The sequence below is a fragment of the Rhododendron vialii genome, chromosome 4a, assembly GCF_030253575.1.
Source record: "Rhododendron vialii isolate Sample 1 chromosome 4a, ASM3025357v1".
In the NCBI taxonomy this organism is placed as follows: Eukaryota; Viridiplantae; Streptophyta; class Magnoliopsida; order Ericales; family Ericaceae; genus Rhododendron; species Rhododendron vialii.
Genome location: NC_080560.1, coordinates 39,585,377 through 39,597,280, shown reverse-complemented (window position 1 = coordinate 39,597,280; position 11,904 = coordinate 39,585,377). Strand labels below are relative to the sequence as shown.

General features: G+C 37.0%; 1 long non-coding RNA gene across 1 annotated transcript; it reads right to left on the bottom strand.

Moving 5' to 3' along the window:
* Window positions 1-2,635: 2,635 nt before the first annotated feature.
* Window positions 2,636-11,356, bottom strand: LOC131321658 (uncharacterized). Its single transcript, XR_009198599.1, has 2 exons — window positions 10,853-11,356; window positions 2,636-2,678 (listed from the first exon to the last, which is right to left on the bottom strand). It is a non-coding gene; the product is annotated as an uncharacterized LOC131321658 (long non-coding RNA).
* Between the last annotated feature and the right edge of the window lie 548 nt (window positions 11,357-11,904).

Below are 11,904 nucleotides of genomic sequence, written 5' to 3'. Positions count from 1 at the left end.
ACATTTGGCGCGTAGATATTCACTAAGGTACAGGGGAAGTCGCTGATAAGCCCTTGTATCAAGATGAAAGATCTATGAATAGTCACACTAGAAGCTTTGAAAAAAGAATCCTTCCAAATAACAAGCAAGCCCCCAGAGGAACCCACAGAATTAGAGCACACAAATTCCATGTTACTAGAACCCCAAATTTTCTGGAGGACAGAATGATCCACAGATTCCAATTTAGTTTCCTGAACAAACAAAATATATGGTTTCCTCTTCTTAATAATTTTCGATAAAAACCTCTTTTTTACCAAACTCCCTAGACCTCTTATATTCCAAGACAATATCAGCATTCCAAAACAATGAGCCCAGAAAAACACCACAAAAAACCCGAGAGACATCTAAATTACCTCTGCCCTCTCACGCACAAGAGCATCCTCCTTATATTCGGCCTCTATCATCTTTTTTAACACCCGTTCATCGTGAGGTAAAAATTTGACATTCAATTGAGAACCAACAGCCATGGTTGCCCTTACCTCGTCGATGATTCGCTGGGAGCTTTGACTGAAATCATCAGAGGAAATTGAATTAGAGTCCTCCTCCCCCTAGACGCCGGCCAATTCCTCTTGAATCTGGATGAGACTTGCCATTTGTCTTCGCCTTCTCCTTCTGCACTCTTTGCTGTTAAGGTCCACCAAAAGGTTGATGCTAGGGATTTGAGAAGTATGCACTGTATCGAGAACCTTTAAAGTTGAGTTCTACAGGGTCGGAACAACATCTCTCACTACCCCAGAGCTATTAATGGGAGTAATATTGGGCTCCTCTTCAAACTCAAGGGCCCTGTCTTTTGGTAGGCCCACTTCACCCACATCTATTATATGGTCTAGCCCAATATCTCTCTCTTCATTAAAAGAGGGGGACCGGCCCACCACTTGGGCTTGGGTTCTCAGCTCATGGTCCACCATATCCACTGATTCCTCCACAGCAGATACCACCTCCTCCTCACGAGTCTTACTTGGTGGACTGACCAACATTAAATGCTTGTCAGCTTGCTTATGCTTAGGGCCCCGAACCTCGAGCAGAGCCGAGCCTTTCCCCTGCCACACCAACTCCTTTGCACCTCTGTCGTTTCTGAGACTGTCACCGACCCCCCTCTCTCAATGGTTGGGATTTGAAAATAGCTTTCCACGTCATCATCATCTCCCCCCAACTTCGCCATGACTGGACTCCTATCACCTCCACCCTGTGCTTGTTTCCCCGAGCTGCCAGGTTCACCCTTCTTCTGCATTGAATCAATACACTGACCAATCTCCTCAAGAAAAGTATAGGAGGATTCCTTCCTGACTAGAACCTCATACCGCATCCCCTGAACATCCATTTGAATCCACTTATCAATCTTTAAGGTTTCCACCGTAGCGATAAGGATTTTTCCATTCGCAAAAGCCCGATCATTTAGAGTCTCCTCATCCACCATAATAAAATGTCCCTACACCTCCCCAATACGCTTGAAAGAATCAGCATTCCAAGAGTTAAGGGGAACTCCATAGCAACTTAACCACACAAACCGTTCAAAGCTTGCTGGCTCCCCCTGCCAAGGTTTCGCTGTTTCAAACCATTGATCCATCCACGGCCCCTCAAGCATAGCATCCCTAACGTTGCTGTCATGAAAGGTAATCAGAACCGACCTCCCACCCAAAGCTCGAAAATGGGCCTCCACTTTGTGCTCTGATCTAAAACTTCTCTTCAAAGTTGTTAGAGGAACCGCCCTGTTCATAATTGCCACCGTGCTTCGAAGAAGCCATTCGTTTCCAAAACATTCACATTTGATGATGATTTCATGGTTTTTAGCAGGGCCCGGTCGATAAGTTTCCCCCTTCAACACCTGGACAAAAGACCTTTCAGGAGATTTTCGGAACCGATGAGACTCATCATACCTATTTAGGATTCTGTCCCCTGCATTAGTGTTGCTGGGTTTATCTCTCTGTCTAGTTTCACATACCCTTTCCTCGTGAAAGTTAGACACCTTATGAATAGGCCTTTTCTCCTTAAGATCAAAGCATGACTCTTCGACAAACAACCTCTTGTCATCCACCCATACACCATTTAGTTTGGTGATTGCCATGCCAGTCGATACACGGCAGTCGAATCTAACAAACCCAAACTTACTCCCAGTGCACTTACTTCTCTTCCTTGGGATATAAGCATCCTTAACCACCCCAAACTTATTGAAAGTTCTTGATAGCCACTGCAAATCTCTTGCCTCTGGGATGTTATAAACAAACAAAGTGAAAGTTTCCTCCTCCTTTGATCTCCCGCTGACATGAGTTGTGTGGTTCCGAATAACTGGAACCCATCCTCCATTGTCTCCATTCACTGCCTTCCCACGCTCTCTCACTCTCACTCTCACTCTCTCTCTCTCTCTCTACCTCTCTCCATGGGCCCAACTCAATAGAGACAAGTATATATCATGACTCATGAGTCCCAATACTTTAGCGTAGATTTAACATCATTTATTCCGAGTCCAATAAATACAAAAAGAACAACATATTTAATGGGTTGAATACTCATTTAACTTATCATCTTCATGATTTTAGTGTAAACACTTCTATCTTCTATTTTATCTTCTTCTTTTTGGCTTTCTCATTCATTCTCCATGTTCATCATCAAGACATATACAAATCTTTTCCTTTAAAAACCTTTCATTATATAAATTTGGGATCTAAATACACCATGAAAACAAGCTGAAGAAACATACATGCATGTGATTAGAAACTAGCTATATCTCATCCTACTTATTTCCACTCAATTAAAATAGCTTAGAAAAACTTGAATCATCTCCCTTCAAACATTATTCATGCGGCCAGCCTGTTCGAAGAACCACCACTACTGCTTTTCTTGGCCCGAAAATAGAAAATATCTCGTTGAAAACCAATTGGTTTGAAGATAGCACAACCACCACCTCTGCCGCCTATACCAACCCAGAAATCCTTTAACACCACGTGAATAGGAAAAGAGTAAACCACCATTGAGAGAAGTTTCATGAAGAAGCCAGTATGAGCCATCTTCACCCTGATGAATGGTTTGCTTCTAGAGAGAAAGAGAAGTAAAGTAGTTGAAGAACTAGAGAGAGAAAGATTTCGTTTATCTTGCTTGACACCTAACCAACCAAGCTTTAGCTGGCATTAGTAATTACCACTTACAAGAGAAATAATCTGCTACACCTGCAGAGAACACCTTAACACTGTCACTGTGAACATTAAATATAATTAATTTTGGTGAGTAATTTTCCTAAAAAAAAAGAAAGATAAAAGATAAACTTTCCTCAATCCTAATTGATTCATATTAAATTACGTATTAGCTCCTCAAATTAATATTGGACTACCCTCCCATATATAGCTGTGGAACCCACATACTTAGTGGTGGGGCCCATGTACTATTATGAGCATGAGTTGTGAAATATTATACAACATTGGTCCACTCTCACAATAGGGTGTGGGGTGAGGACCTACAAACTCGGAAATGGGGCTCACACATCATATAGCGAAAGGGGTGGAGCAATGCTCTAGGAGCGTGAAAAAACAAAGAAAATCACACTTACATTTTTGTTAACTACCTATTTCCTGATATAACATGAACAACAACCGTAGTTTTCCGAAGCAAAAAATTCCGAGTGATTGTGGATCATCTTCTCTACGTTTGATCAAAACACATACAAAGAAATCGTCTTTGCATTTTTTGATTCTTGGTGCACATATAACATTGGGACAAGGAGTTATATAGGCATTGGAAGCCGAAGAAATTGAAGTCACTATATCAACAAATCGTATCATGGTTATTAAATTGCCTACTTATTTTTATTTATTCCAAATAAAAAAGCGGTAATTTGTTTCCAGAAAGATAATTTAGATACGCAGTTATTGACATGTTGTATGCAAATACAGTGTTTATTTCTCTATTAATGTTTTAAATTAGCAATCTTTATGTGATTGTGTTGTGTCAGAGGTGATAATGTCTTAATCTCCCAACTCCAGCTATGTACATTGACGCAAACCTAATAGAGGTTTGAATGTCAAATTTGGTTTCAAATAAACCAAGTAAAATTAATGAATCTGTCACACCAACTATCTGTTTGAGTATCAAGTGGGTTCCAAATCGAAAAATCTATGAGTACCGACCATTGGGGGAGAGAAAACGTACCGACGGCCGCCGGCGGGCCGTCTCCGGCCACCGGACGGCCGATCCGAGCCGTTCAAAAATTCTAAAAAATAAAACCGAGGGGGTCAACGCGGGAATCAAGGGCATCCGAGGTGTTTAGGGTGCTTGATCAAAGCACCCTTTTTTCGTGTATATATGTACACACACATATATACACGAAAAAAGGGTGCTTTGATCAAGTACCCTAAACACCTCGGATGCCCTTGATTCCCGCGTTGACTCCCTCGGTTTTATTTTTTAGAATTTTTGAACGGCTCGGATCGACCGTCCGGTGGCCGGAGACGGCCCGCCGGCGGCCGTCGGTACGTTTTCCCTCCCCGTGGTCGGTACATATAGCAACACTCGTTCCAAATGTTTAAATTTCTTGCAATACCAAATGGGTTTTCCATGTGAATCAAGATGTCAGGTAAAACTTTGTGGAATTCATAGTTGTCATGAGAGTAGATGTGGAATTCATAGATACAAGGGATTCATGTTTTAGAGCTCGCAATAAGACCTACCACTAGTTTTGGTGCCTCGTGTTTTGGATTATTTTAATCTTTGTAATTTGTTTTTAAAGATTAATAAAATGCTTTTTTTGTTGTTCAAAAAAAAGAAGATCAACCACTGCACTCCAAAAATCACGTTGAGTGGATACCAATGATGCAATTTCAAATTGCACTTGTCTTGAGATAAATGAGTTCCCATTCGGTATTGAAATCTTGCTATAATTATGTTCTAAAATTAATGTGTTCCGAAATCATATGATCAAATTAATGATATCCGAACAACTTGATTTTCAATGTGATTAATGTTCTCGACAAACTCTAGTCTATTTTGATGGACAGAGGGAGCTAATTCCGAGAGAGAGGGTGTGCTGGCCAATTTCCAACTACACACATGGATCCCAGCCTCTACCTCATCCAATCACCGTAATACAAAGCAGTGTATATGTAACGCCCCGACTTTTCGGAAGCAATATAAAATAAAATCTTAAGAAAATTTGCTAAATAAATATAATTTTTCAAAATAAAGTTTAGCTATTACAGTCACAAGATAAATTTACTAATTCAAAATACATTAACTTCAGAGCTGACTCTAGGCTTGATACAAATTCGAAGCATATTCGATCTTCGTTCCTGATATTCTTTCCGTGTCGAACTGCACCATATTTGAATCCTCTTCAGTGAATCCTGCACCCTTTGGCAAATTGATCGCCGAAGCAAACGATTTGCCAGGATACAGACGTATCGGTGAGTGATAAATCACCCAGTAGAATAATCCAACCCAACCACCCCTCTTACTTTACAGCTAACAAGCAACAAGATAATAATATTGCGAAAGAGCAGAATAAGGATTTACAAACACCAATTTATTATTATTCATTATCCTAATGTGAAATTTAAGATCTCTCCGCGAGATCTTTCCTCTCCCAACCGCTAGCCATGCTCGGTTCCATGAGGTCACTTCTCTTTGCTGTCGCAGGTACACCTAAGTTATATACCGAGTGTGCACCACAATAACTACAACAAGGGGAAAGCTTATCATGCCTGAATCACAACTAGGGTTCGTCTATCTTATATACCACTTCACCATCATCACTGGACACATGTCAGTTTATCAATTCATCACTGGTCACACGCCAGTTTATCAATTCATCACTGGACACACGCCAGTTTCAATCTCATCACAAATCTCAACATCACACCTGTAGGCAATCTAGAAATAAAACTTTTCAATTCATCCATTACTTAGCACCGTCTAAGTGAATTCTATTCGCATACCACCCCATGTCTCTAGGGTCCAATCTAGCACTTAAATCAAGTATCGATGCAATATACAACAAATCAATAATAATTAAAACAATTAATAAATAATGTAATCACGCAACTTATTATGAACGGGCCGTTGCCCTTAATCTTATATAGTTACAATGTCAATAATAAGGTAAGAGTTTTAAAACAAATTAAAAGAAAAATTTTCTGGGCTCTTATTAATTATTTCTAAGTAATTAGATTAATTAAAAACTAATTTAATGCATTAATTAGGTAAAAATATTAAAATAATTAATGTGACCTGATTAAGAGTCCGAGAGATCCTATGCAACCAGTTGAGTATCAAAAGTTGGGTTCAGAGGGTCGCGGGATTATTTTAAATAAAGACGTTAAATAAAGTGGCCGAAAGTGAAGTAAATAGATAATAAATAATTTACTAATTAAAATATGTCCAGGTTAACAAAGTTTCATCTTCAAAATGTAGAGAGTCTAAATAAAATTACTCGTGCATTAATAATAAGGTTTATATGGTCGTAAGGTAATTTTAATTGGAAACACTATAAAAATAACAATAAATAGTAATTTAAATAAAAAAATATTTATTTAACAAGATATCATCTTTGAGATGCAAAGAGTTTAGGAAAAATTAGTTTGGGTGTTAAAACGTTGTTTGGAAGGTCGCAAAGATTTTTCGTTAGTAAACTTTGATAGATAAATAATAAATAATTTAATAAATATATAATTAAATAAAAAAAATATGATCTTAACAAGTTATGATCTTTGAGGTGTGAAAAGTCTAGAAAAAATATTCTGGGTGTCAAAAATGATGTTCGGAAGGTCACAAAGTTGTTTCGAAACATTTAAAACCAACTCAATCTACCAGATAAATTAAACTGATATAACTAATACATTTTATACTAAGATGATATTATATTGTAAGAAAAATAATATCAGATCAGTCATTTTTTATAATATTAATATCAGACAAATTGTAAAATAAATATCAGAAAGGTCATCTTCTTCGTTAATAATTACAAATAAAGTGTCAGGCTCAAAAATAATATCAAATTGATGAATACAGCAGAAAACGCGCATTGAACTATATTTTTTTCGTTCGGAACATAGAGTTAAGCATATAAACACTTAATATACTTGGAGGAGTGTTTGGAAGGGATTATAATACCTTTAATCGGATCGAATTGATTTAAAAACGAATCTTGAATTTTGGGGAAGAAGATTTCGGGTTCTTTGATCGGGAGACTTTGGGATCGGATTGAGGCTTGTTTGGGGATGCTCTGGGTTGTAGGAGGTGATCGGGATGGTTGAATTGAGTTTCGGTTGGGCGTAGCTATGAAACTCACTTTTCTCTCTCTCTAAAACTTCATTGATTAGAGCTTGAATTTCTCTGGTTTTTCTCTCTCTTTTAGACTGGTGGGGCGTGGGGAATATTATGGTGTAAATTTCGTGGGTCAATGGGGTGAGGTATTTATAGGAGAATTTTGGTGGAATATGATAAGAGTGAATTTAATGGTGTTAGGTTCATGGGATTTGGAATGGACGAATTTGGCTTGGTTTTAGGGTTAGGGAGGAAGTAGAGACTGAGTAGGAGACTGAGAGACGGAATGAGTTGTGCATGCATGCAAATTGGAAAAAAAAATAAAAATAGGATAAGATAATTATATTTGCATATATCTTTTTAAGAAAAAGAATTAGTTTTATTATTAATAATACTTTTTAAATAATTAGTCGATTACTATAGACTATTTGATTAAAAATAATTTCTTTATAAAAAAAAATTAGGGCAAAAATCCGGTTCGTTACAGTATAAGATGACAAAATGTAGCAAATGTATCTACTTTGGTTGTGAACTTATATATTAAGCCTGATTTATTTTGTTTTGTTGAACTATATAATCTTCTTATATAGGCATTGAGAGGAGTTACTGTATCTTTCGATTTTCGCTGCATATGTAATTTCTGGTGGAGGAGTTATGTATATATAGGCATCGAGAGCGTGAGAAATTGAGGTCACAGAATCGCCAAATATTATCATGGTTATTAAGTTGCCTATTTTGTTTTTTCTTAATAAAAGCGATAATTTGTCTCTAAGGGAAGAAAATAGATGCGCAGTTATTGACATGCTAGATTATGTAGATACATTGTTTATTAATATTTTGCTATAAATGTTTGAACTAGCAATCTTTATGAGATTGTGTTATCTCAAAGATAGTAGCGTCTTATCTTTTATTAGGTCCATTTAGGAATGGTAACGGGGCGGAGCGGATTTTGATATATCCCGACCCTAAAATTCCTGAACTCTCCCGACCCCGCCCCAAAATCCGATCAAATAATGAAAAAACAATAACATTACGGAATTAGAAGTTAGTTTTGCTAGATGATCCACACTTTTGTTGACCTCCCGCCACACGTGCTTAATACTAACTCTACTGGTTCTCCTCACTTAAGACTCGCGCGCCCCAAATGGTAATAGAACCTTTGCTCAGTCTCATAATTAAACAAGGGGTTTCTAGTAAATCGTAAATCATCCGATATTGTCCTTGCATATGAAATATCTAAAAATCCTTTCAATCTGGAATGTATTTCTGCAATTCAATCTCACGCATACTTTAGTTGCTCTATTTATGTTGATTTAGCACTATCAATCTTCTCCTTTAGTACCAGTCGATCGTTTCTATATATCGTATTTGACATACTTTTTATCCAATCACGTGTAAAATATTTTGTTGCTCCAATCTAGTCCATCGTCTATATATATCGGTCGTTCGATAATTATTGTAATTAAATTAAATATCGTAATCCTAATATTGTTATATAAAAATTAATTTTGTGGGTTTCTAATAGACCACCTCAATACAGACAAGTAGATATCATGACTCATGAGTCCCAATATACTTTAGTGTAGATTTAACATCGCTTATATATTCCGAGTCCAATAAATACAAAAAGGATAGCATATTTAACGGGTAGAATACTCATTTAACTTATCATCTTCATGATTTTAGCGTAAACACTTCTATCTCCTATTTTATTTTCTTCCTTTTTTTTGGCTCTCCGAGATGGGTATGCCCTGCTTCTTTGGAAGATCATTTCATATGATGGGTGGATAACAGGTTCAGGAATTTGGAGAAACACTTGTGGGAAATTACCTTTTTTGCTACATTGTGGTTTTTGTGGCTAGTGAGAAATGATTATCAACAATGTATCAACGAGAGCTGGAGATGTTGGGGAGCAGGTTAAAACCAGAGTCGCCATGTGGATGAAGGCAAAATTCAATGTTAAAGTGTATACGGTGAAGGAATTTAAGGTTTTTCCGGATAGAATTAGATTGTTGAAATTGTAATGCGTCTCCTGGTTGAGGGGTGATCTCACCAACTCCCTGTTGGTGGGTATTGTAAGGTGTTTTGTTTTCGTTTTCTTTCTTTCTGCTTGATCGAGTAAGTATGTCTTCTTACTTTGTTCGAGCTCCCTCGATGTATTCGTTCGAGTTGTTATAAAAAGTTTTGTTTTGTCGAGGAAAAAAAATTAATGACATCCGAACAACCTGATTTTCAATGTGATTAATATTCTCAACAAACTCTAATCTATCATGGATCCCAGCTTCTACCTCATCCAATCACCGTACAAAACAATGTACAAGATTAAAAAAAAATCGAAGCAAATATACCTACTTTGGTTGTAAACTTATTAGTTAAGCCTGATTTATTTTGTTTTGTAGAACAAATCTTCTTATATAGGCATTGAGAGAAGTTATTGTATATATGTCTTTCGATTTTCGCTGCATGTGTAATTTCTGGTAGAGGATATATAGGCACCGAGAGCATGAGAAATTTAGGTCACAGAATCGCCAAATATTATCTTGATTATTAAGTTGCCTATTTTGTTTGTTTTAATAAAAGTGATAATTTGTCTACGCAGTTATTGACATGCTGGATTATGCCAATACATTGTTTATTAATATTTTCCTATAAATGTTTCAACTAGCAATCTTTATGAGATTGTGTTATCTCAGAGGTAGTAACGTCGTCTTTGGTTAGGTCCATTTAGGAAAAGCAACAGGCGGGGTAGGGTGGGGTGGATTTTGATGTACTCCAACCCCAAACCTAAAATTCCCGAACTCCCCCGTTCTGCCCCGCCCCGAACCGAAACCCGACCGGGTAATGTAAAAACAATAACATTGCAGAATTAAAAGCTAGCTTTGCTAGATGATCAACACTTTTGTTGGCCTCCCGCCACACGTGCTTAAAACTAACTCTACAGGTTCTTCTCACTTAGGACTCACGCGCACCAAATGGTAATAGAATATGGGAAATGATTTTGCCACACTCTTTGTTGATAATGCTACATCCTGCAAGTGTATTTTTGCACCAAAAAATACACTTGCAGGGTGTGGCATTATCAAAAAATGGTGTGGCAAAATCACTACCCTATAATATTTGTAAACCGTAAATCATCCGATATCGAAACCTTGAACCTTCGTATATATATTAGTTGCTTTGTATTGTAACTTTTTATCCAATCGCGTTTAAAATATTTTGTTGCTCCAATCTATTCCATCATCTACCTCAATAATAAAATATTTTTAATTTGTTATATAAAAATTAATTTTGTCAGTCTCTCATAGCCCATCCAACTCAACACAAACAAGTAAATATCATGACTCATGAGTCCCAATACTTAATGTAGATTTAGCATCGTTTATTCCGAGTCCAATAAATACAAAAAGAACAACAAATTTAACGGGTAGAAAAAATACTCATTTAACTTATCATCGTCATGATTTTAGTGTAAACATTTCTATCTTTTATTTTATCTTCATCTTTTTTTGGCTTTCTCAATCATTCATCATTGAGACATGCATACCATATCTTTTCCTTTATAAACCTTTCATTATATAAATTTTCGATCCAAATACACCATAAAAACAAGCAAAAACAACATACATCTTATTAGAAACTAGGTATCTCATCATATTTATTGGCCACTCAATTAAAATAGCTTAGAAAATTTGAATCATCACCCTTCAATCTTTCATGTGACCGACCGGTTTGAAGAACCACCAGTGCTACTTTTCTTGACCCGAAAATAGGAAATATCTCGGAAACCAGTTGATTTGAAGAGAGCACAACTACCAGTACTGCCGCTTTGACTAACCCAGAAATCCTTGAACACCACATGAATGGGAAAAGGGTAAACCACCATTGAGATAAGTTTCATGAAAAAGCCACTAGAAACCATCTTGACCTGATCCCTGATGAATGGTTTGCTTCCAGAGAGAGCGAAGGAAAGTTCAAGAACTGGAGAGAGAAAAGTTTTCGTTAATTTATCTTGCTTGAATGAATACGGAACTCCACGTTTGTGTCTATATATATCCCTGACAACCAACCAAACAACGTAGCCTTAGCTGGCATTAGTTACAGAACACCTTAACACTGTCAACATTAAATGTATTTAATCTCAGTAAGCAATTTTCCTGAAAAGAAAAAAAGAAAAGAAAAACTTTCCTCAATTCAAATTGATTCAAATTTAATTGCATACTCCTCAAATATTGGTCTACCTGGCCTCTCATAATAGATGTGGAACCCACACAGTTAGAGGTGGGGCTCACACATTATATAGCGAAAGGGGTGGAGCAATGCTCTAGGAGGGTGTAAAAAAAATGGAAATCGCACTTGTATTTTTGTTAAGTACCTATTTCTTGATATAACATGAACAACAACCATGGTTTACCGAAGCAAAAATTTTCGAATCATTGCAGATCGTCTTCTCTTCGTTTGATCAAAAACACACAAATAAATCGTCTTTGCATCTTCTGATTCTTGGTGCACATATGACATTGGGTCAAGGAGTTATATAGGCATTGGGAGTCGAAGAAATTAAAGTCACTGTATCAACAACTCGTATCGTGGTTATTAAGTTGCCTACTTATTTTATTT